The sequence below is a fragment of the Malaya genurostris genome, chromosome 1 (genome assembly GCF_030247185.1).
Source record: "Malaya genurostris strain Urasoe2022 chromosome 1, Malgen_1.1, whole genome shotgun sequence".
NCBI classification, from domain to species: Eukaryota; Metazoa; Arthropoda; class Insecta; order Diptera; family Culicidae; genus Malaya; species Malaya genurostris.
The window spans coordinates 7,039,617-7,061,783 of NC_080570.1; the positions used below are offsets into that span (position 1 = coordinate 7,039,617).

The following is a 22,167-nucleotide window of genomic DNA, read 5'->3' on the forward strand; positions in this document are numbered from 1 at the left end:
TACATTCTGTGAATTGAAATGCTCATTCGATTGATTGACCCATTCATGTTGCAAATTGCTTATTTCGGTGAAGAACTGGGAACAAATTACCCGTTCCGTAAAGTGACTCGTTTGACGATTATTTTTGTCAAAAACTTTAAAGTTTTGGTATAAGATTCGATTAAATTTCCCGTTCGAAGAATTGATCTACGGTGAAATGGCCTTTGACGAAATGGTCTAAAAAATCACTACGTTTTCGGTAAATCTGGGATTCTTGTAATTTATCTGTTTTTTTTTTCATACCCACATCGATTCATTACAAATGCTTACACAAACTTAATTCAATCGAACAATAATTCTAAGCCTTATATCCAAAATCTCTCAGCTAGAAGTATAAAGTCAATCAATTTCCGGATGCAATTTCATTTACAGACATTGGAACATGAGGGATTTCACAAATTTTGAGAAAAATTAAGATGAAATATGGTCAAAGGCTAGCTCTCGAAACAATTTTTAAATTTGTCTCACTTTTCGTCTTCGACTCATCGTAGCATTAGTAGTTTATGTAGAACTGGTAATGCCACTACGAGATTCATCATAAACAGCTAAGTAAAAAACGTGAAATCAATGCTATTGACTATGTCATATTTTGCACCCAAGCGCAATGGTTTTACTGATGTGCCGAACGAAAACAAATGACGACTAACAGGCCTCCAGCAGATGGTGCTTATCTAGAGGATTTCGTATCACATGGGTAGCCGGTTTGAACTAAGTGCATTCATGTTGTATTGATTGTAGCGAAAGATCTTTTTTTTTTCCTACTAAATTCGTCTTCGATTTCTCGGTACGTTAGCAGTTTTGTTCTATTTGTGCTGGGTTGGAGTTATTATTTTCGTTTGGTAGTTCAAGTAGAATTGCAAAGTTGATTTTCACAAATAAAGGGTGATTTTTTAAGAGCTTGAGAACTTTTTTAAACAATAAAACGCATAAAATTTGCAAAATCTCATCGGTTCTTTATTTTAAACGTTAGATTGGTACATGACATTTACTTTTTGAAGATAATTTCATTTAAATGTTGACCGCGGCTGCGTCTTAGGTGGTCCATTCGGAAAATCCGCTTTTTTATCGACAAATTTTGTTCAGCGATGAGGCTCATTTCTGGTTGAATGGCTACGTAAATAAGCAAAATTGCCGCATTTGGAGTGAAGAGCAACCAGAAGCCGTTCAAGAACTGCCCATGCATCCCGAAAAATGCACTGTTTGGTGTGGTTTGTACGCTGGTGGAATCATTGGACCGTATTTTTTCAAAGATGCTGTTGGACGCAACGTTACAGTGAATGGCGATCGCTATCGTTCGATGCTAACAAACTTTTTGTTGCCAAAAATGGAAGAACTGAACTTGGTAGACATGTGGTTTCAACAAGATGGCGCTACATGCCACACAGCTCGCGATTCTATGGCCATTTTGAGGGAAAACTTCGGAGAACAATTCATCTCAAGAAATGGACCGGTAAGTTGGCCACCAAGATCATGCGATTTGACGCCTTTAGACTATTTTTTGTGGGGCTACGTCAAGTCTAAAGTCTACAGAAATAAGCCAGTAACTATTCCAGCTTTGGAAGACAACATTTCCGAAGAAATTCGGGCTATTCCGGCCGAAATGCTCGAAAAAGTTGCCCAAAATTGGACTTTCCGAATGGACCACCTAAGACGCAGCCGCGGTCAACATTTAAATGAAATTATCTTCAAAAAGTAAATGTCATGTACCAATCTAACGTTTAAAATAAAGAACCGATGAGATTTTGCAAATTTTATGCGTTTTATTGTTTAAAAAAGTTCTCAAGCTCTTAAAAAATCACCCTTTATAAGAAAAAAATAATTCGTTGTGAAAATCATCGAGTTCTTTTAACGTTTCGCGATATAATTTCATGATTAATTTTTAATTTTTGACAGTCAAATTTTCATAATTTTCAAGTTTGAGGCAGATGGAATATTTTTTTGAGGAGCGGACATAGTTTGAACGATCGCCTTTTATGTTGGCTTTCGGCATTCGATTCCCAACCTTTCTTATGGAGTCATATGTTTTTCGTCAGTCAAAAATAAAAATAATAACTAACGGCATCATCAGTAATAAGCACTAGAAGAAAATCAAGAAATTAGGTCCGTGTCCATTCTGTTCGAATTTCGCAGACTGGTGTTCCAAAAAAAAAATGAACAGAAAACCATCAGCCAGCATACGAAACAGGCCTATACGTGGGGAAAATATTTTACTGCGTTCCTGTGCCGTGCGTCACGCTTTGCAAACGATTTTCTACCGTCTGTCGGCTGAATCACACCGGCCGGGCCTTCGTCTGTCCACCGGTGTGCTGAAACCGAAACCGTAGATGATTGATGATCTACCTACTGCTGATTGTCGTCGTAGACCGGCAAATTTTCCTATGGACACAGATTTGTTGGCCTTCCGACGGCGCTGCAACGCCTAAAACGGTGAGGATTTGGATGATGTGGGCTTACTTGCGGAATCGCCCACTTCGCCGGCAAAGAAAACTCTGGCTCAAAATCACGCCCACGTGATTTTTGACCGCAAGTTGGGAGTGGATTTTGTTTGGATTCCAGTTTCATCCCGGAAAAAAGTACCCAATCAAGGGTCGGTTCGTTTTCGGCAAAGCACTGCCGACGAAAGCCGACTTTTACACCGGGGTTGAAAAAATCGAATGAATTTATTAAGACCAAGAAATCGTTCACTCTCTCTCCATATTTTATTCGGAAATGACTACTCTATTGGCTGAGGTTGATTTAATCGTAATCCAAGTTTCGATTCTAGTTAGGGCGCACTCGACTCGAGAACGTATTGGTTGGGGAGAATAGAAATGCCAATTTGTAGATACTATCAATACCGTACCTTTTTCTGCTCGAATTTGTTCCGGCTGTACTCAGAAGCTCAAACCGGAGAAAAGCATGAACAAACGAATCACGAATGGCATTAAACGTCCGTAACTTTTCAAGCTACATACCACGTTACTGATGTTGTGCGTCGAACGAAACGAGATGTTCTCCTTTATAAAGAATACATAAAAATAAACTGCACATTTTTTGTTTCTCTCGTGTCTATGGGAATGTTTTCTTAATTGACTGCGGGTACGGTCGACTTTTTCCTATTACCGATCTGGGAACCAGGATGAATAACCTCTTCCTTGTTTCTCGACTGCGACTGGTGGCGCTGCAAATGCCACTGCGTGCAAGTGATAAGTTTGGGATTTAATCAAAATTTTAATTAGTTTGAAAAGAATAATACAAAAACGACGACCACGAAGACGAAAGGAGATGGTGACGATGATGTTGATGATGATGGCCATGTTGGAAAGGAGCAGGCCTCAATGTGCTGGCTACTTTTCCCAGGTTTATCCAGGGCGATTAACGTGAAACGAAAAGGTCACGGCAGATTCAAACTGGGAAACTTCACGATTCCGTTCGATGGTTGCACCTTCCGGCCCAAGCAGTCTTGAGTTCACCTCAGAAACAACCAGTGAATGACAGTACATAAAAGTATCGATCGGCCGATTGTTTCCGTTTCTTTACGTATTTTTTTCTATCTACTAAAAACCCGTCATCCGGGGATACGAGAATGGGCTTACGACTGAGCCGAGCAAACGGTCGGGGAAAATTTGTGATGAAAATTTTATAAGAAACGACAACAGAAGAAAGGACAAAGTTTCCTGTCTTTTTTACTGTTCGTTCCCGTTTCTTTCCTGGCTTACCGGCAGCCACCATCGCACCATCTTACCAGCGAACCTTCCATAAAATGATCAAATCTTGTCACTAGGTTTCTTCTTCGAACTTCGGTTCGGTAAATTTCTGTTTCTATGTTAAGTTTTATTTTTTCCAACTGACGACGACTATACGTTTCGGGTCGCTGGCTTCATTCGAGGCGACAGAGCCAGATGATTCTCCCAAATCGGATTCCGATTCGTCGTGGCAACAGCAACTGCAGCAGGTTGAAATTCTTGCCATTTTATTTTGGGTTATGCGCAGGAAAATGCTGTAATTGACAGTGGGGGGGAAAATTTGTCATATGATAAGTTTTTCGTTTGTTTTAAGGCGTTAGGGATGTTTGGCTACCAGAAACTATTTCACACTCTCGTAATGTTGGCTAGAAAACAAATTTTTAGCTTCTAAAAAAATTGTTCCCGTTACTTATCGCTTTTGGAGATAGAAAAAATAAAGCGATTAGTCGGTACTTATACGGTTACATCTTCGGAACCGCGAGTATCGGCAATTTGAAATCTTCGAAAGTAATCTATCATCTAACATAATAGCAGCCTTTAAACGAGCCTAGGATTGTTGATGTCAGTTAAGCTATCTCTGAGAAAATTTAGCGAGAGGGAAAATTGCGTTTTGTCGTTTAGCTATTCATTATGTCGCCGGAACCGGAAGTGACAGTCGATTGATCTTCGACTTGATTCACCACCCAGTACTAACCAAGAAAAACTGAGAAAAATGGGCAGTGAGAAAAATAATTCATACTCACACACAGACATTCCTCAAATTCCAATGCAAATTCCGTTCAGTTTTGGTCGGATTTTACATCTTGCCATTACAGTGAAATGCTTTGTAGCATTATACCACAAACATCATCTAGATGGTGCCCAAGGGCATGAACCCTCCTGAAGTTCCGTATTGTATTATATTATTTATATGGCTCATTGTTAACAGAAATACTGGTCCCGGTAAGTCGCATTCGCCTAAAAGTAAACTTGAGTTATTTTTTTCTTCTTTCAGTATAAATTGAACTTGAAAGAGTGATAAAATATAATATTCGAAAAAAAGAATATGACTCGTTGACCTTATTCTCTAACGAAAACAACAATACTTTCTTATCATTCTAACAATATATGAATTTGGCAAGTGCCAATTTCTTGCTTTGGATAAAGTGACGTGTTAAAGGCGTTCTGAATCTATCGAAACAAAAGGTAGACGTAGTGCACCATGTTAGCACTATAACGTAGCGGAATTTCCTGTTAAGTTTGAACTTAAACACTATGTGGTGCGTCTAGAAAATTTGTCGTTCGAGAAAAAGATAAGCTTCATATCTTTAATATGTTCGATCGCACTAAACGCAAACAACACCGGCATTATGCTCCCATGTCGTCGAAAATGTAAGTTCAGCGTAAGTTCCGCCTCAATTGATGAATTGTGCTGGGACGCTAATATTTAAAGAGAGCCAATTCACACAATATTTGTATCGAATACTCGAACACTGTTTCGAATTGAATTGATTTGCGCAGAGTGCATGAAGCTATAAACATAAGTGAGACCTTGGTCAACGCTTCAGGATCACATCAGATACGTAAAACTGACCGTCATGTGTGACTGAAATATATGCAAAAAAAGGTTTAAATAAGCTTCCTAGTTGGACGACTTTAGAAACAGTTTTTGTTTGTTTCCTTTTAACATTAAAATCAAGCCCTTTCCAGGCGGAAGATACGGACCGCATAAAAAAAACAAAAACTAAGTCAAAAAAATTTATGAAAAGTCGTATTTTTTAAAGAAAATCGTAAATTCCCAGACGACAAGACAAGACGCACAACTTTGAAATCTTACATGAAAAATCGTATAACTTTGAAAATTCACTGCAAAAACTATAATTTGCATAATTTTGAAAGTTATTTGAAAAGAGTCGTTATATTTTCTAATTATAAGTTGACGTCTAATCAAAAGATCAATTTCTCCGACGCACAAATTTATTCTCAGGCTAGTTCATCGATTGCTTTATTCATTTTACTTAATGGTACATTTCCCTGAATGAGCAGATTCTTCTAAGAACAATTTGTCGAATGACCTCTTTAACTGAATTACGAAAGTGAATTCGTCATTGCACCGAATGGGCCATTCAATTGAGAAAATAATTACTTTGAACATTGGTTTCTCCGAAGATCAGTTCTGCGAATGAACCATTTCACCGAATGGGTCACTCGAATGAGAAATTTCTTCGAAAATCATCTCAACGAAATGACCTTTTCCCCGAATGTGCCATTATTTCTGTGATCGATTCACCCAACGAGCCATTTCACCGAGTGTACTTTTACACATTATAGGCCTTCTCATCGAATGAACATTTTATCAAAGATCAATTTCTTCGCACATCATTTCGTGGATAGAATAATTTCGTCGAAAACATTGAACAGAAGCTATTTTATCGCTCGAAATAATTTTATGATTAGTTCACTGAATGTGATTTGCCGAATGTGATATTTCATCGAATGCATCTTCAAAATTGAATAAAGAATTTCGCCAGAGGGCAATATGTTCAAATATCAATTAACTGAACCATTTCACCGAATAAGTAATTACTCGAATTCGCCAAGGGGCCATTCAATCGAAAAAAAAAAATGAAATAAGCAAATCCGCACTCCGTTTGATTTCCGATTGTTCCCTATTCAGAATAATCATGAAAAAACACACCTTTGACACTACTCCAGCAACAGTTCGGACAGGAACTTACTTCGTCGCCTTACAATATGTCTCGGCTTCAACTTGCCCGGCACCCGATTTCCAACCTTTTGGATAAACCCTAATGCTCATGTAGATTGCCGTTTATGTCACACCGAATAATGACAATGCCAAGATGTTGATTCGGTACAATAACCTCTTTGGGAATGAAAACCGACTTTTGAACCGAGGCCCGGAGGGCCGAGTGTCATATACCATTCCACTCAGTTCGTCGTGTACGCAAAATGTCTGTGTGTGTATGTGTGTATGTAACGTTTTTTGCACAACTTTTCTCGGAGATGGCTGAACCGATTTTCACAAACTTAGATTTAAATGAAAGGTCTTGTGGTCCCATACAAAATTCCCGCATATTATTCGGATCCGACTTCCGGCTCCGGAGTTATGGCGTAAAACGTGCAAAAAAAATGAAAATATGTTTTCTAACTTTTCTCATAGATGGCGCGACCGATTTTTACAAACTTAGGTTCAAATGAAAGGTCGTAATTTTAGAATTTCCTCCGAATCCGGAAATATGGGATAAAGTGTATTAAAAAATGTTAACCGTCACTGAAAGGGGCGAAAAACCGTAAAAAGTTTTCTAAATCGACCTCCATCTTCTCCAATTGATAGTTCTTATCAGTAGACGGTCAAACAAACTGATTTCGATTATTCTTTTAAGAATCGAAGAAAATTATTTTGAAGAATACCACAGTATTATATATGATTGATATGAGAAAGGCATCAGTACACCACTAGGTGGATTAAAACAGGTTTTTATTTTTGTGTTTCAATTATACAGGTTTTAACCTTAAGGTCATTCGCCTTTTCGGGCCAAAAAAACCTTCTGACCCTATGTGCGAGGTTGGGAGTCGAACCCAGGAGGGCTGCGTGAAAGGCATCGACGCTGTACCCGTCCTCTATACTTTGCAAAATGCCTGCTCAGCGTATATTTAGCGTAAATTTTGTTGATAAGTTTAACCATGTTGAAAATACAGCTTCGCGAAGTTGGAGATAACCATTTTTTATTGGCACCCTAATGGAGATTTATCGACTTTGAAACTCCACCCGATTCCGCATCAGCAGGACCGAACTCGCTTCCGAAATGCGCTCGCGTGTCTGATTTTGGTCCGAGGTCAGTGTTAAAAACAGCTCTATATAATCACTTTTGTTTTGAATAACGATGTATTGATTTTTCGATCGTATCCTAGCACCCTTTGGTTTTGCAAGCATTATTAGGAATACAAATGAAATAAACTGAGGGTTTTTTTACGCGGCTTTTGTATGAGGTTTTCTACGCAACTTTTTTCGCGGATTCCAGAAGTTGCGCGGTTTTTCAAAGTGAATTTTTAATATCATGCTTTTTTTCTTGTTTTGTAATAGAAAGTCACAAAGCGTCGAGATCTGGTGTTATCGAAAAAAACATAATTGAAGTCAACTCTCTAACGATTATGAAAATTACCGTTATTTTCCAAACAAAAATTCTTTTTTTCGATTACATTAGATCCCGACGTTTCCCGCATTTCTAATGACGTTTTTCATTGAAAAGCACTGGTGGTGTGGATTGCTTTAGTTTTGCACTTTCGGGCAGAAATGGCAATGAAACCCGTTCTGCTCGAAAGTGCTAATCCAGAGCAATCCACGCCATCAGTGTTTTTCAATAAAGAATAACGTCATAAAACATTTGACAACATTTGTTTTCGATTTAAGAAATCCTAAAAATATTTAAAGTCGATTTTTTCTAACATCGAGTTTGTTTAATGAAATTTTGATGACATTTGACAAGTTTTATTTTTTCAATAGTGTTGCGGTTTTTACGGGGATTTAAGCTTTTTTTGTGCGATACTTAGGTTTCCTTCGCCATTTTGTAATTCAAAAATCAATGTTTTGAGGGAACGAAACCCGTTTTTTTAATTTTTTTTACCATGATGCCAAACACGTATACAAAAACCTGGTGTCAAAACAAAACAGATGGTTGCTGAAATTTGAAATGTATGCCTAGCTATGTATTAACCATTTTTTTTTTGTGATTGCAACGCGCTCTGACGGTCGCGGAAGTTAATTTTCACTAACCATAGTAGAAGTTTTCTAATTTCTTAAACAATGAACAATGGTCTTAAACAACAATTGAACACAAAAATTTTCGAATAATATCGAAGGAACATAAAAAACTATTCCAAAGGATTTAATTTTACGTTTCGTCTTTAAGTCATCAGTGTATTAGCAGTTTACGTTTAACTACCAATACCAACTCGTGGTTCAACATAACCTACTAATCAGACGTGAAGTTAATGTTGTTTGCAAAATACCGTTTTAGTCCGCAGTGTGACGTCTTACTGACGTACCGCGAACAATTACTTATTAATTTTCTTAACGTTTCGTCTTAGACTCGTCAGTGCAGAGCAGTTCAAATTGAACTGATTACTGAAAAAACTTAAACTGTTACTTATTAGCAAACGAACTGCGGTTTTTAAAGACCAACACAGATTGAAACATTATTAAGAACCTTCAATATTGTTGACGTGCATAAGAAAGAACATCAGTGCTAGATTGCTACCCGGTGTGTAGTGCATATTCAACGCAGAGACATACGCCCTTATTTTGAATAACGACGTATTGATTTTTCGATCGAATCATAGCTACTTTTGATTTTGCTAGCGTTATGAGGAATACAAATGAAATACGAGCGAAAAAACGATACGACGTTATTCAGAATAAGGGTGATAGTTTCTACATTTCCTCTCCCATAACACAAGTCCGCGGTCAGTTTTTTGTTCCTGTTTCGGTAAGTTTTCGAGTTTCGTTTGCAGCAACACTGATAAACATGAAATAATTTGGTTGGTTCCGATGAAAAATGGGTCCCTGTCCTATTGTTCACGCTTGACCCCGACAAAATCGCAAAATACTGCCCCGACGCCATCGGTGAAAATTTAGGAAATTGGATTCAATTTCAGGCAAAGTTTCCTCTCTTGAGGGAATCTTTTGATGTGGTCATGTCTTGCAGAAACTTTTCCCTCAGCTCAGCGGCACACAAGGCATGAGACTTGTTCGGAAAAGTTGCTTCCGGTGCTTCTGTGTACAAGCCAACGATTTTGGCTTGAGGAAAATTATGTAAATGTAATTAATTAGGGTCGACCACAATAGGCTTCAACTGTCGGTGTCAGGGAAGGACGAAAACTAGGACCCACACCCAATCTCAGACACACACACGGACATGATTGTACATGTTTGCAATGAAGCGATTCCAATAATACCTCAAATGCAAACATTCGTTATTGGTAGCATCGAAAACAGAAAACAGCTCCTACCGGCCCGTACCGAAGTTGTCGAATGTGGTCAATCGATGCGAGTGGGTTGAAGGAAGCTGCTACGAGAGACGGTTTGCAATTGATTATCTTCTACCTTCGATCGTAGGTCCGTCGCTGGGCTCTGTGCCGGGAAAGATACAACAGACCACAAATAGACAAATGGAAATCGCCTTTATCGCAGTACTACACGCACCTCGGACCGAACGTCCATCTTGCGTGGGGAGATCAAAGTATTTGCACTGATGTCGGTGTGATACGGGGAGAACCGGGGTCGCATTCAGGATCCATCGGAGGGATGGTAGGTTCCCTGTTTCAAGTTCCACCCTGTGTCAACACAAGCTTAGGGTACAATGAAGCGATAATGATAGACATTTGGTCCTTTCGTTTGCAGAGAAAATCCGATTGTCAGAGCAAAGCTTGGATTTTAATCGCTATTGTTGACGCCTTCCGGTGCCCCTTCCCTCACCGACGCAAACTAGAAAGAGAGAACCAACCGACCGATGGTCAATAATTCATCACCGATGCGTGTAATCCCGGTTTATGATTTATTTACCCGCTCGTTTCGGTTAATGATGCAGGCCGGCTAATGGAGTTTGGGATTGGAAACGGGAGCGTTCGCCTCACGTTAAAGTGCGGATTTCAGTTAAAGCTATCCGGGAAAAAAAATATGCGGTGTAATTTGCAAACATTGTAATAAACAACGGGTTTCCAGGCTAAATACTACTTGAAAACAGTAACAGAAATGTCAAATTCAACATTAGCTTGAGTTCAATTGAGTGTAACTTCAGAACCAACTTGGGTAGCGAACACAATAACAATAACTGGAAAAAATTTATGATGAATAAACAACTGTTGCATTTTTAAACATTTTCGATGCCGAACCTCACCCTCTCTCGTCGGAACAGCAACGGGGGGCCATACATATTTACCATGCCCCAAAACCCATTCCCAAGCCCAAGTGGATCAATTTTCAATCTTTCTCCTCCGTTTAGTATTTTGCCCCGCATTGAAATGAAAGTGGCTTCCTTCAGTGGGGGGGAAGTCAAAAAAAAAGCATCATCCGAACCCTTCAAGCAACGAGAGAGCTCCAGCAAAGAGGCAGTAAGTTCGAAAAACAAGACCCGGCTGATGAGAATAAATGGGAAAACAAGAAAATAAATTAATTACCGGTGAAAAGTGAGGTTAAATATAACTCAATTTGTTATCATCGAGACGGAAAGAGATGGCGGCAAGTAACTACGGTGCGAGGTGCGGTTGGTTCTCGAATGGTACTGAAAAAAAACAACCAAAACGGGTAATGGATTTTTCACCAGTCCTGTACAGAGACAGGGACATGCGAGCGGACAAACAGTCCTGCTTGGTCGGTTGACCGTCGCGCAACGTAAGTTCCTTCGCCCGGTTTGGATCCCCCCGGATGGGAAACTATTCTCAATGATGATTAATTGAGGTTAGGTCGAGATAAATTACGACTGTTTATCTCGGGAACCAAAATGAGCTCCGCCGCCACTCGTTTGTTGCGACAGATTTAATTCACCATGTGGGACGACGACGGCGAGTGACGGGTGGTGGTGGCGTGCGCCTCTGCCTGGTCATTTGTTGAGGATGGCGATGGGATGAAGAAAATGTTGTTTTTCTATCGCCACTTTGCCAGCACGAGACACAATGTGCCCCGCCGCCCTGCTTCGCCACTCCGCTCCCACACTGTCTCAGAGTTATTCCATGTTTTTTCGAAAACGATTCGACGACGTCCCACGGCTGCTACTTGTTTTTGTTGTTGTTGTTATTGTTTTCTATTTTTTTCATCCCTCCGCTTCTGCTGGCCAAAGGTAACCTTGAAGTTTTGCATCAGCCAGTGGCTGTGGACATGATTTGCGATCTTTGGCACAAACCATAAGGGGACTCCATTGAAATATTTCAAGGGGAACTGCTGCACGCAAATGATTTCTATTTGGACAGGTTGTGCTCAAAATGACCGAACGATGAGTGGAATGTTTTCTATGATGAATCGACAGTGACAAAAAATGGCAGCATGTAGGATGTCCAGGTCATGGTGCTGCAAATCAGAAAGAATTTCGAACTTTCGCACGATTCTGGGCGTAGAATTACTTTCCCAACTAAGCTACTATGAATGATTGACCAAATCACCGTACATGTACGCTGTGTACGGTCGGTAAAGTTTTTTTTTTTACATTTGCAAACTACATTCCATCATAGCAATCTGTACCCAATCATCTAAATTTGAAACAGTGTCACCTAGTTCGCTTTCGTGTTCCATTCGTTACAGCCACAGTCAGGTTTTTTTCTGGAGCGTAAGAAAAAAAATCTGAACCGTTTTTGAAGTGCCTGGCAACTGCTGAAAAATCAAGTTATGCAACCTAGTCGATTTGACTTTTTCGTACAAGCGCTCGTACAAAAATTCGTTCGTTTCGTGCTTCATGGTTCGGCCAGGACCAAAAGAAGAATGAACGACGTTTTAAAGCGTATTCCTAAAAAAAACACTAAAAAAGTCGTATGACTTACTAAGAAAAACATTGTTTACTGTCGAACATAGATTCTATTCATCAATGTTATCTCCTTCAAGAGCAGTACAATCATTCCAACGTTTTTCTCTCAACCTCTCAGATCAACGTATAGCCAATAGTCACTAGGAGTCAGATCTGGACTGTACGGTGGATGAGGAAGCAATTCGAAGTGTAATTCGTTCAATGTAACCATCATTGCCATCGAGTTGTGAAGCTTAGTGAGACAGTGATTTTTTCTTCGACATATGAGGTCGTTTTTCCTTGATTTTTGCATTCGAATGATCTAACAACGCTATGTAGTATTCGCTTCGAAAAACCGAAGCCGCTTAGGACGTAAAAAACCGAAGCCGCTTAGGACGTACTTAGGACTGGCTGCAGTCCACTCAGATGTTCGTTTTGAGTGAAGAGATGAATCCATGTTTCATCCATTGTCTCATACAGACGCAAGAAGTCTGATTTATTACTAGTAAACATGGCTAAAAACTGTTCTGAATTATCAACAAGGTCGAATCACATTCTCATTGTCAAATGATTATGCATAACTGTAAACACATTGCACTACAATATCCTTACGGCCTCAGCTAGCTTACACAATTTCAATCAATGTAACCAATTTGTGTTTTCTGGATTGACAAGAAATAATAACAAATGGTTTTTTTCGATGGAGCAAAGTCCGGACACTTTTGAAATCAACAGTTTTTCTTTCATCAAGAAACAATGATAAGGAGTGTATCGAAAAGTAGTTAGCAACATTGATTATTGAATAACAGTTCGGCAGAAAAGTTCGTATCGTTCAATAGAAACACACATTTTTATGCCAAAATTCGTTTTTATTATTCAACATAATTGCCATCAGAGGCGATACAGCGATTATAGCGATCTTTCAACTTTTCGATACCATTTTTGTAGTACGATTTGTCCTTTGCCTCAAAATAGGCCTCAGTTTCAGCGATTACCTTTTCATTGCTTCTAAATTTTTTACCAGCGAGCATTCTCTTGAGGTCTGAGAACAGGAAAAAGTCACTGGGGGCCAAATCTGGAGAATACGGTGGATAAGGGAGCAATTCGAAGCCCAATTCGTTCAATTTCAGCATGGTTTTCATCGACTTGTGAAACGGTGCATTGTCTTGATGAAACAAAACTTTTTTCTTCTTCAAATGAGGCCGTTTTTTTGAAATTTCGTCCTTCAAACGCTCTAATAACGCTATATAATAGTCACTACTGATGGTTTTTCCCTTTTCAAGGTAGTCGATGAAAATTATACCATGCGAATCCCAAAATACAGACGCCATAACCTTACCGGCCGATTGTTGAGTCTTTCCACGCTTTGGGTTCGGTTCATCGCGTGCAGTCCACTCAGCTGACTGTCGATTGGACTCCGGAGTGAAGTGATGGAGCCATGTTTCGTCCATTGTTATATATCGACGAAAAAAATCGGTTTTATTTCGATATATCAGCTCCAAACACTGCTCAGAATCATCAATTCGTTGTTGTTTTTGATCGATTGTGAGCTCACGCGGCATCCATTTTGCACAAAGCTTTCTCATATCCAAATATTCGTGAATAATATGTCCAGCACGTTCCTTTGATATCTTTAGGGTGTCAGCTATCTCGATCAACATCACTTTACGGTCATTGAAAATCATTTTGTGGATTTTTTTCACGTTTTCATCGGTAACAGCCTCTTTTGGACGTCCACTGCGTTCATCGTCTTCGGTGCTCATATGGCCAGTACGAAATTTTGCAAACCACTAACGAATTGTTGCTTCGCCCGGTGCAGAGTCTGGATAACATTCATCAAGCCATTTTTTGGTATCGGCGGCACTTTTTTTCATCAAAAAGTAGCTGTCAAATTTATACACGTATCTTTTGAAGGTTGGTACTAACTGAAAATGGTATGGATTTAATTCTAGTGGCGCCCTCTCATAGAAACGATACGAACTTTTCAGCCGATCTGTTAATTGCTTTATCTCGGAACAATGGTAATGAAATGACGATTTCGAATACTCAAAATAAAGGTAATTTAACGAGTTTTGAAGGAAAAAAAGTGAGGTTTTGATGAAATCTCGAGCTTTTCTCCGAATACCATTCATCATATTTTGGACACTTTGTCGGTTGATTGGCCATTTTGTTCCACAGTCTCTTTATCTCTGTCGCATTCAATATAAGTAAAAGAACTGTTACACAATACTGTACATAGTTTCTGCTCTCCCGAACGTAAGCGGTTTTGTTGAAGATGTAAAAACGAACTGATCTGGCAATTTTGTCCGCAACTGCAAATAACTTGCCAGATTGATCTTGTACTTACTAAATGCAAATATATCGGCAAAACATTGGAACTTTCTGGGGATATCACTTCGACCAATTGCTTTATAGCACTTTTGTCCGGGAAGCTACCCGGTAAGCTGTTTGTTATGAAACTCGACTTTGTCGGCAGTTGCAATTATCTTGCCAGATCATAAGTTTTCTCGTGAATTGAGCCCGGCGAATATCGGTCAATATCGTCCGCTACCGTCAACAAATAATCAATTTGAACAACGCATTGAAGGGGACACTCTTATTTTACTGTACAGCAACATAAGAAGAGAGAAAACTTTTTTTTAATGTACCTGTAAATTTGCGTTAGAGGATAAAAGAAAACAGTTTTCATAAATCAAAATGCGGGACACATTGAGCGTTGTCCGACGCTGGCTTAAAAAAAGTCGTCAAAAATATGAACAAGAAAAACAAGATGTTTTTCTAGTTGTTTCTATTAAGGGATGGAAAACAACAGCAGTTTTGCGAATTGTCTTTGGTGTTATTGTTCAAGAAAATAAATTCAAACGATTTACATAATACAAAAAATCATTTTGTAATCTTTTCGTGGAGAAATATTGTTAAATAAATCCGTGGAGAAGTATAGGCGCGTAGGCTTCAATCATTTTTTTCTTTGTTTTTTGTTGAAATAAAATATTGAAATGTTTTATCATTTAGGGGTTATCCTATGACTGTGCTTAGGGCACAGAACCGTTTTTACTTTTCTTTACGTTCCGTCTTAGACTCGTCAGTGCAGAGCAGTTCAAATTGAGCCGCTTAGTGCACGCTTCAACAGAGGGGGGGGGGGGTCTAACACTTTTGAAAAATCATTTATTATTTTCTTTGTATTTTCTCATAATAAAACATTTCATAAATCTTCTGTGAAATTTTCAAGCCTATCGGAGAAAACTCGGCAAGTTATGGGCCTTTATCTTTGCTTATCTCATACTGCGAAGAGATAAAAGCTCGGCACACAGGTCCAAGATTTCTGCTTCGATCGACTTAAAAACTTGACAAATCATTCTTGAAATGTTTCATTATAAAAGAATACAAAAGAAAAAATATGATTTTGTGAAAATGTTAGACCCTTGAGTAATAAATTTGGATAATAAAATAATAATGGATTTTATAAACAAAAAACTTTGAACGCGTTTTTCTCGAAGGCAGGTTTTGAAAGTCCGTGTCCATCGTCATTCAAAAACTACTGAACCAATGTTTTTCAAATTTTGCACACACTTCCTACATATAAAAAACCAGATCCCAACGTTTTCCTTTTCCTTGTTTGTTACTTTGGGGAGGTTTTACAGCTACAAAATGGCGAATTTTTTCGTGAAAAATCGTAGTTTTCACTTTGAACAGCCACCAAAAATAAAAAAAAATAAAAAAAAATCAAACAGAAACGTTGGGGTCTAGAAAAACATCTACTCTATCTATGCTGCTTTGATTTGTTGACTTCTTATCAGTCTGCGCTGAGATACAGTGGACACCGCAAATCATGATTTTTAAGAAGCGTTTCAAAAATACCTCTCCACCGACTTATTTCCCAATATTTTTCCACGAAAAAATTACAAAATGTTGTTCGAATGATGCTTTTTATCATGCAAAAAACCCCACCCTTCATCGAAAGAATAGATTCGAAGAAGGAAATCTTCACCTTTCATTGACAACCATTCATCGAGCCATTTTCGTACACCCTCGAAAGTTTGAAACAGTTATTCAGGTGCATTTTCCATTGTTAGGTTATAATTGGAAAGGACCAGATCTGGTGAAAATGGCGGGTTCGGTAAAAATTGCCAATCAAGCGTAGAAATTTTTTCCTAGAAACGGCGAAGTAATTCAGCAGCATGATAATGCTGTTCCATCAGTCAGCAAAAGTGTTCTAAGAAATAATTTCAACGCTTGATTTGGAACTTCTTCCGAACCCGCTATACTCATCAGATCTGGCCCCTTCCAATTATCACCTTTCCCTTTCGTCATCGATGGGACACGAACCGGTTGAGTAACTGTTTCAAACTGTTTCGAGAATGTACACGAACATGGTTCGATGAATGGATGACAATGAAAGATGAAGATTTTGAGATTTCCATCAATTGAAATATGTTTCCATTGAGCTAGCCTGGAGTAACGAAGACACCTAACCGGAGGGTTGCTTCCGAGAGGTGGTGGTTAGAACTGCGTAGTACAGATGTGTCAAAAAACAATGGTCGAATAGGAAAATGGGAAGGCTTGACACAGATGAGTGTCATAAGCAGTGACTGAATTGTGATTAGCACGTGAATAGTGACAATGTACAAACAAACATAGAGGATTTACAATTAAAACAGCTTAATTTATACGAATGCGTCAGGACAGCTTTCGGAATTCATTTTGATTTCCATCAAAATGGATTAAAATGAATTTAAAAATAAAACCGGATCTAAAGCCTGCTGTGAGGCATTCTGTGCGGTCACCGCACTTCGATCAATTCCTGCGCAACCACAGGAAAAGCTGTTGGATACCGATTCCGATGAAACTGGAATTGAATTTCAATATTTTCCACGGAACAACAGCGAATATTTTTGCATCACCGGAGAGGGCAGTACACCTACAAACAATATCTATTACTCGTTGCATATCGTGTTCCGTTCTGCACAGCAGAATTTGCAATACCGAACAGCAGCACAAAAAAATAGCATAAATCCGTGAATATGTGCCGTACCGAACAGACCGTCGCGAACGTGTGAACCACATCACGTGACAGCAGCATGAGGTACACCCAAACCATTCCTCGCGATTCGTGACGCTCTATCATCCCAAATCTGTCCGATTCACGGGGAAAATAGTTCCCGGAACCATGCCACGGTACACATGGGAACACAGTTCACTGACCTGTTCAGGATAGCGACACAAACAAAAAAAAACCACACTCATCATCGCAAAAATATTAAACCTGTCAATGTAGCCCCGTGAGGATCTGGCGAAACCACCCACCCCACCCCAAACCACTGACGGATGCCAGAGTACGGTGGTGCAACAAAATCCTTTCATTTGCGGGAAGAAATTAAAAATAGGACACCTCTCGTCAGCGGACCGAAGTTCGTTCCGTTTTCTGTCGAGGATCAATGAATGAATGTTTCGAACCCCCACGTCACGTCAACAACAAGCTGAAGCTGATAGCGAAGGGATGACGATTGGTCGTAAAAATTCTGTCAATCCGATAACGGTCCCACCGTTATCGGGAAACCATGACGTCAATTGTCCACCTAACAGAATCATGTTTATTTTTCACAACCTATCACTTTAAAAAAAAACTCCCCTACAATTTTCTTCTAGCACACTGTGTTTGTGCTGCTCGTGACCCATAAATTTTCCTTTGCCGAGTTTGTTTTAGCAGAGATTGAAGATTCACCTCCACCAGAAGACCATTCTGGCATTCCTCTGCACATCAGCAGCTGCAGGTGAAAATCGATTTCTACTGCGATTACACAGACGAGGTATGGTAAAATAGAAAGAAAAAAAAAACACTCGCCATTGCATGGCATTCAGGAACCGATTTTCAGCACCATCCGAGGATTATCGTTATCCAGGATCTCGCGAGGCTCGTCAGTACTTACATCTCGTATTCCCGTCGGCAGTCGCAATGTGCCACAAAACAACGGTCGGGAAGGAGGACGCGGGGCGGCAGCTAATCCTACTACTGTGTCGGTCTCGTCTGTCTGATCTGGTCCGTCCGTCGGGAAAAAAAGCAGTTTCGATTCACTCACACTTTTCACTCAATATGGTGGTGGTTTCAATTCACTAACCATCAGGTATTCTCGGAGATTAAAAGGTGTCTTATCAGCAAAAAAGTATTATTCTTCTAACTAGGAAACTCACTCGGAAAGATTTTTTTTTCCGTTTTCTTCCGTTTTGAAACAACTATTTTAACTAGCTATGTTTTAGGATAGACAATTTGGGTTGAACTCATTCACTAAAACTTTCGTACAGGTAAGTTATGTACAGATATTTTTGAGCACTCCTCGTAGAGCCGTTTGTCTCACTCTTTGATTTTTTAAACAATTTTATTCACACTTTTTTTTTCTCTGCTCGATCGAAGAAATCCGATGGCGACAACAGGATTGGAGTTTTTCCTCCCATTTGCTCCTCCGGTTGCGATGGTGGTGGTGGTGGTGGTGGTGGTGGTGGTGGATGTCATCGGATTACCACCTGCATCCACGTGGGGACGTGGCACGACCTCGTAGACTGATCAAAACTTCTAACTTGTGCAGCAATCGTCTTTCCACGGTCAGACACCGCGCAACAACAAAAAAAAAATAACAAACTATACACAGTTTTCCGTACACCACACTGGAAAATACTATTAAACTTGCCGCCGTTTTTTCATTCTTCTTATTCTTCACTCTGCTGGTTGTTTCTAATGGTGGCTGCTGCTGCTGCTGCTGCTGCTGTGACTTCTTCAATGGCCCTTTTGGGATGATGATGATGATGTTCTGAAACAAACTGAAGCAACTGAGCGCGACCGTCTACAAAACCGTGCGGACTAGAGAGCACATCGTCGGCAACGACGTCGAACCGTGTGGCTTCTGGTGTTTCTTCTGGTTCGACATGCCGACCGACCGACCGACCGATCGACCGATGAAACGGAGCATAGATCCGCATCCTGTGCTCAGAGATTTTGGTCCCCGAGAGCATGTGGGGGAAGCGCGCGCACCAGAAACTTGTCCACCGACGGACACACGGTGGCAGTTCAACTCGAACAGCAGTATGCCTTCTGTAACGAAGAAGACGACGACGCGAAAGCGGAGATTTTCTCACGAGAGAGCAACAGCATCTTAGCATCTCTCGTCATAACATCAATTAAGCCTTAACGTAACATTATTTTTCATGACCTAATTCAGAGAGTAGCCAGTGGAAAATGCTGTTGCCCCTCTTCGCTCTAATGGAGCTGGTGCTTTATATGCAAATGCTATGTTTGTTATTTCTTTTCTTTTTTTTTATGCTGTTGATGTTGAAAATTTCCGTTCCGTACGTAATGCGATGATATTTTCGATGGAAATGTAAACACCTTACTTGTGTTGTCAGCGTTTTTCTCTCCTTCTCCGGGTATCAATTACAAAGTAATTCCTACAACAATATGACTGTATTGCTAATTAAGGTCGGTGTGGGTTTATTTTTAATTTTTTTCATTTAAACAGATGACTTTTCATGGTCACCAAACATCAACACGGACGACAGATGTTTCATTATCAAGCGATTTAAACTATTAGTTTCTTAGTTACTACACTTTGCTTATCGATACAAATGAAAAATCACGAGAATTGCTCGAAAATTGGTGATTTGGCAAGGGGTATGTAGTTGTGGAGAGAGCACAAAACTTTTCATCACTGGAGTTTCCTGAATTTTATTCCAACTCTACCAACGGTTCCTAAATTACAGAGTGATATGTGAGCAATTCCACGCCAAATCATCCAGAAATGGCAAAATTCTGGCACGACCCTCTTCGACTTGCATGAAACTTTGCATGTGTGTTCGTTATAGCAAATTACGAAAAAATACCATTCGCAATGATTCTACACTTACATGAATTTTACAATCTCCGACTGTAATTTACATTTTGCTAGCAAGTGCGACTGTATGAATTGATATGTACCATTTATCTATCAAGCAGACATGTGCTTCTGTGGCTTAGTTAAATAACGGACGTACTTTGAGATCCAATGATTATCGGTTCAAGTCGATATGAACCTTTTTGTTTTTTATAGCATTGAATTTCAGGTCACATAATTTTCAAAACCACACAATTTTACATGCCCTTGCATGTAAGTTTGCGTGAACTGTGACGCTCCATTTATGTGCATCTTTAAGAAGTAAAATCACAAGGTATTTTGAGCTGTGTACAAATTGAAGCAGTTTTGAGCCAAATTTTTAGGATTATCTTCCCGCTTTTCTGTTTCAACAGACTTCACAGCCGATTCAGAGTGTACAGAATCATTGGATGGCTAGTACTATGGATCCTACTGACACTAAGAATCCTTCCCGGTCGGGGCTCGAACATACGACAACTGGCTTGTAAGACCAGCGCCCTATGCATTGAACCACCAACCCGGGCTTAAAATCGGACGTGCTATACCTAAAAAAAAATGATCTCGATTTTGGAGTTTTGACCACTTCCAGAACCAGGAATTGGGACCCGGTAGAACAGAACTCAGGTAGCTAAAATTCGAGATAGTTTTGAGTCATCGCTCTAAATGACGGTTTGAAATTTTTTAACACTCTTTCAATTCCGGAATTGGTAGTTCAATCCGGATAGAATTCAGTAAAAACCATTCATTTGAATCTAAGAATCATGATGACCATATTATAACAGTTCGGCTGAAAAGTTCGTATCGTTTAATAGAAACACACATTTTTTGCCAAAATTCGTTTTTATTATTCAACATAATTGCCATCAGAGGCGATACAGCGATTATAGCGATCTTCCAACTTTTCGATACCATTTTTGTAGTACGATTTGTCCTTTGCCTCAAAATAGGCCTCAGTTTCAGCGATTACCTCTTTATTGCTTCTAAATTTTTTTCCAGCAAGCATTCTCTTGAGGTCTGAGAACAGGAAAAAGTCACTGGGGGCCAAATCTGGAGAATACGGTGGATGAGGGAGCAATTCGAAGCCCAATTCGTTCAATTTCAGCATGGTTTTCATCGACTTGTGACACGGTGCATTGTCTTGATGAAACAAAACTTTTTTCTTCTTCAAATGAGGCCGTTTTTTGAAATTTCGTCCTTCAAACGCTCTAATAACGCTATATAATAGTCACTGTTGATGGTTTTTCCCTTTTCAAGGTAGTCGATGAAAATTATACCATGCGAATCCCAAAATACAGACGCCATAACCTTACCGGCCGATTGTTGAGTCTTTCCACGCTTTGGGTTTGGTTCATCGCGTGCAGTCCATTCAGCTGACTGTCGATTGGACTCCGGAGTGAAGTGATGGAGCCATGTTTCGTCCATTGTTATATATCGACGAAAAAAATCGGTTTTATTTCGATATAACAGCTCCAAACACTGCTCAGAATCATCAATTCGTTGTTGTTTTTGATCGATTGTGAGCTCACGCGGCACCCATTTTGCACAAAGCTTTCTCATATCCAAATATTTGTGAATAATATGTCCAACTCGTTCCTTTGATATCTTTAGGGTGTCAGCTATCTCGATCAACTTCACTTTACGGTCATTGAAAATCAATTTGTGGATTTTTTTCACGTTTTCATCGGTAACAGCCTCTTTTGGACGTCCACTGCGTTTATCGTCTTCGGTGCTCATATGACCAGTACGAAATTTTGCAAACCACTTAAGAATTGTTGCTTCGCCCGGTGCAGAGTCTGAATAACACTCATCAAGCCATTTTTTGGTATCGGCGGCACCTTTTTTCATCAAAAAGTAGTGTTTCATCAACACACGAAATTCCTTTTTTTCCATTTTTTTCACAATAACAAAAGTAGCTTCACTCAAAATGCAATATCTCACAAACTAATAATCAGACAGCTGTCAAATTTATACACGTATCTTTTGAAGGTTGGTACTAACTGAAAATGGTATGGA

At 39.5% G+C, this 22,167-nt stretch overlaps 1 protein-coding gene across 3 annotated transcripts in view; it reads right to left on the reverse strand.

Moving 5' to 3' along the window:
• The window catches only part of LOC131431057 (serine-rich adhesin for platelets-like), a 482,585-nt gene extending 463,435 nt beyond the window's left edge, over positions 1-19,150 (reverse strand). For all 3 annotated transcript variants that reach the window (XM_058596523.1, XM_058596516.1, XM_058596531.1), the window contains exon 1: positions 18,184-19,150. The gene's annotated coding sequence lies outside the window, so the exon portion shown is untranslated. The remainder of the gene's footprint in view (positions 1-18,183) is intronic.
• Between the last annotated feature and the right edge of the window lie 3,017 nt (positions 19,151-22,167).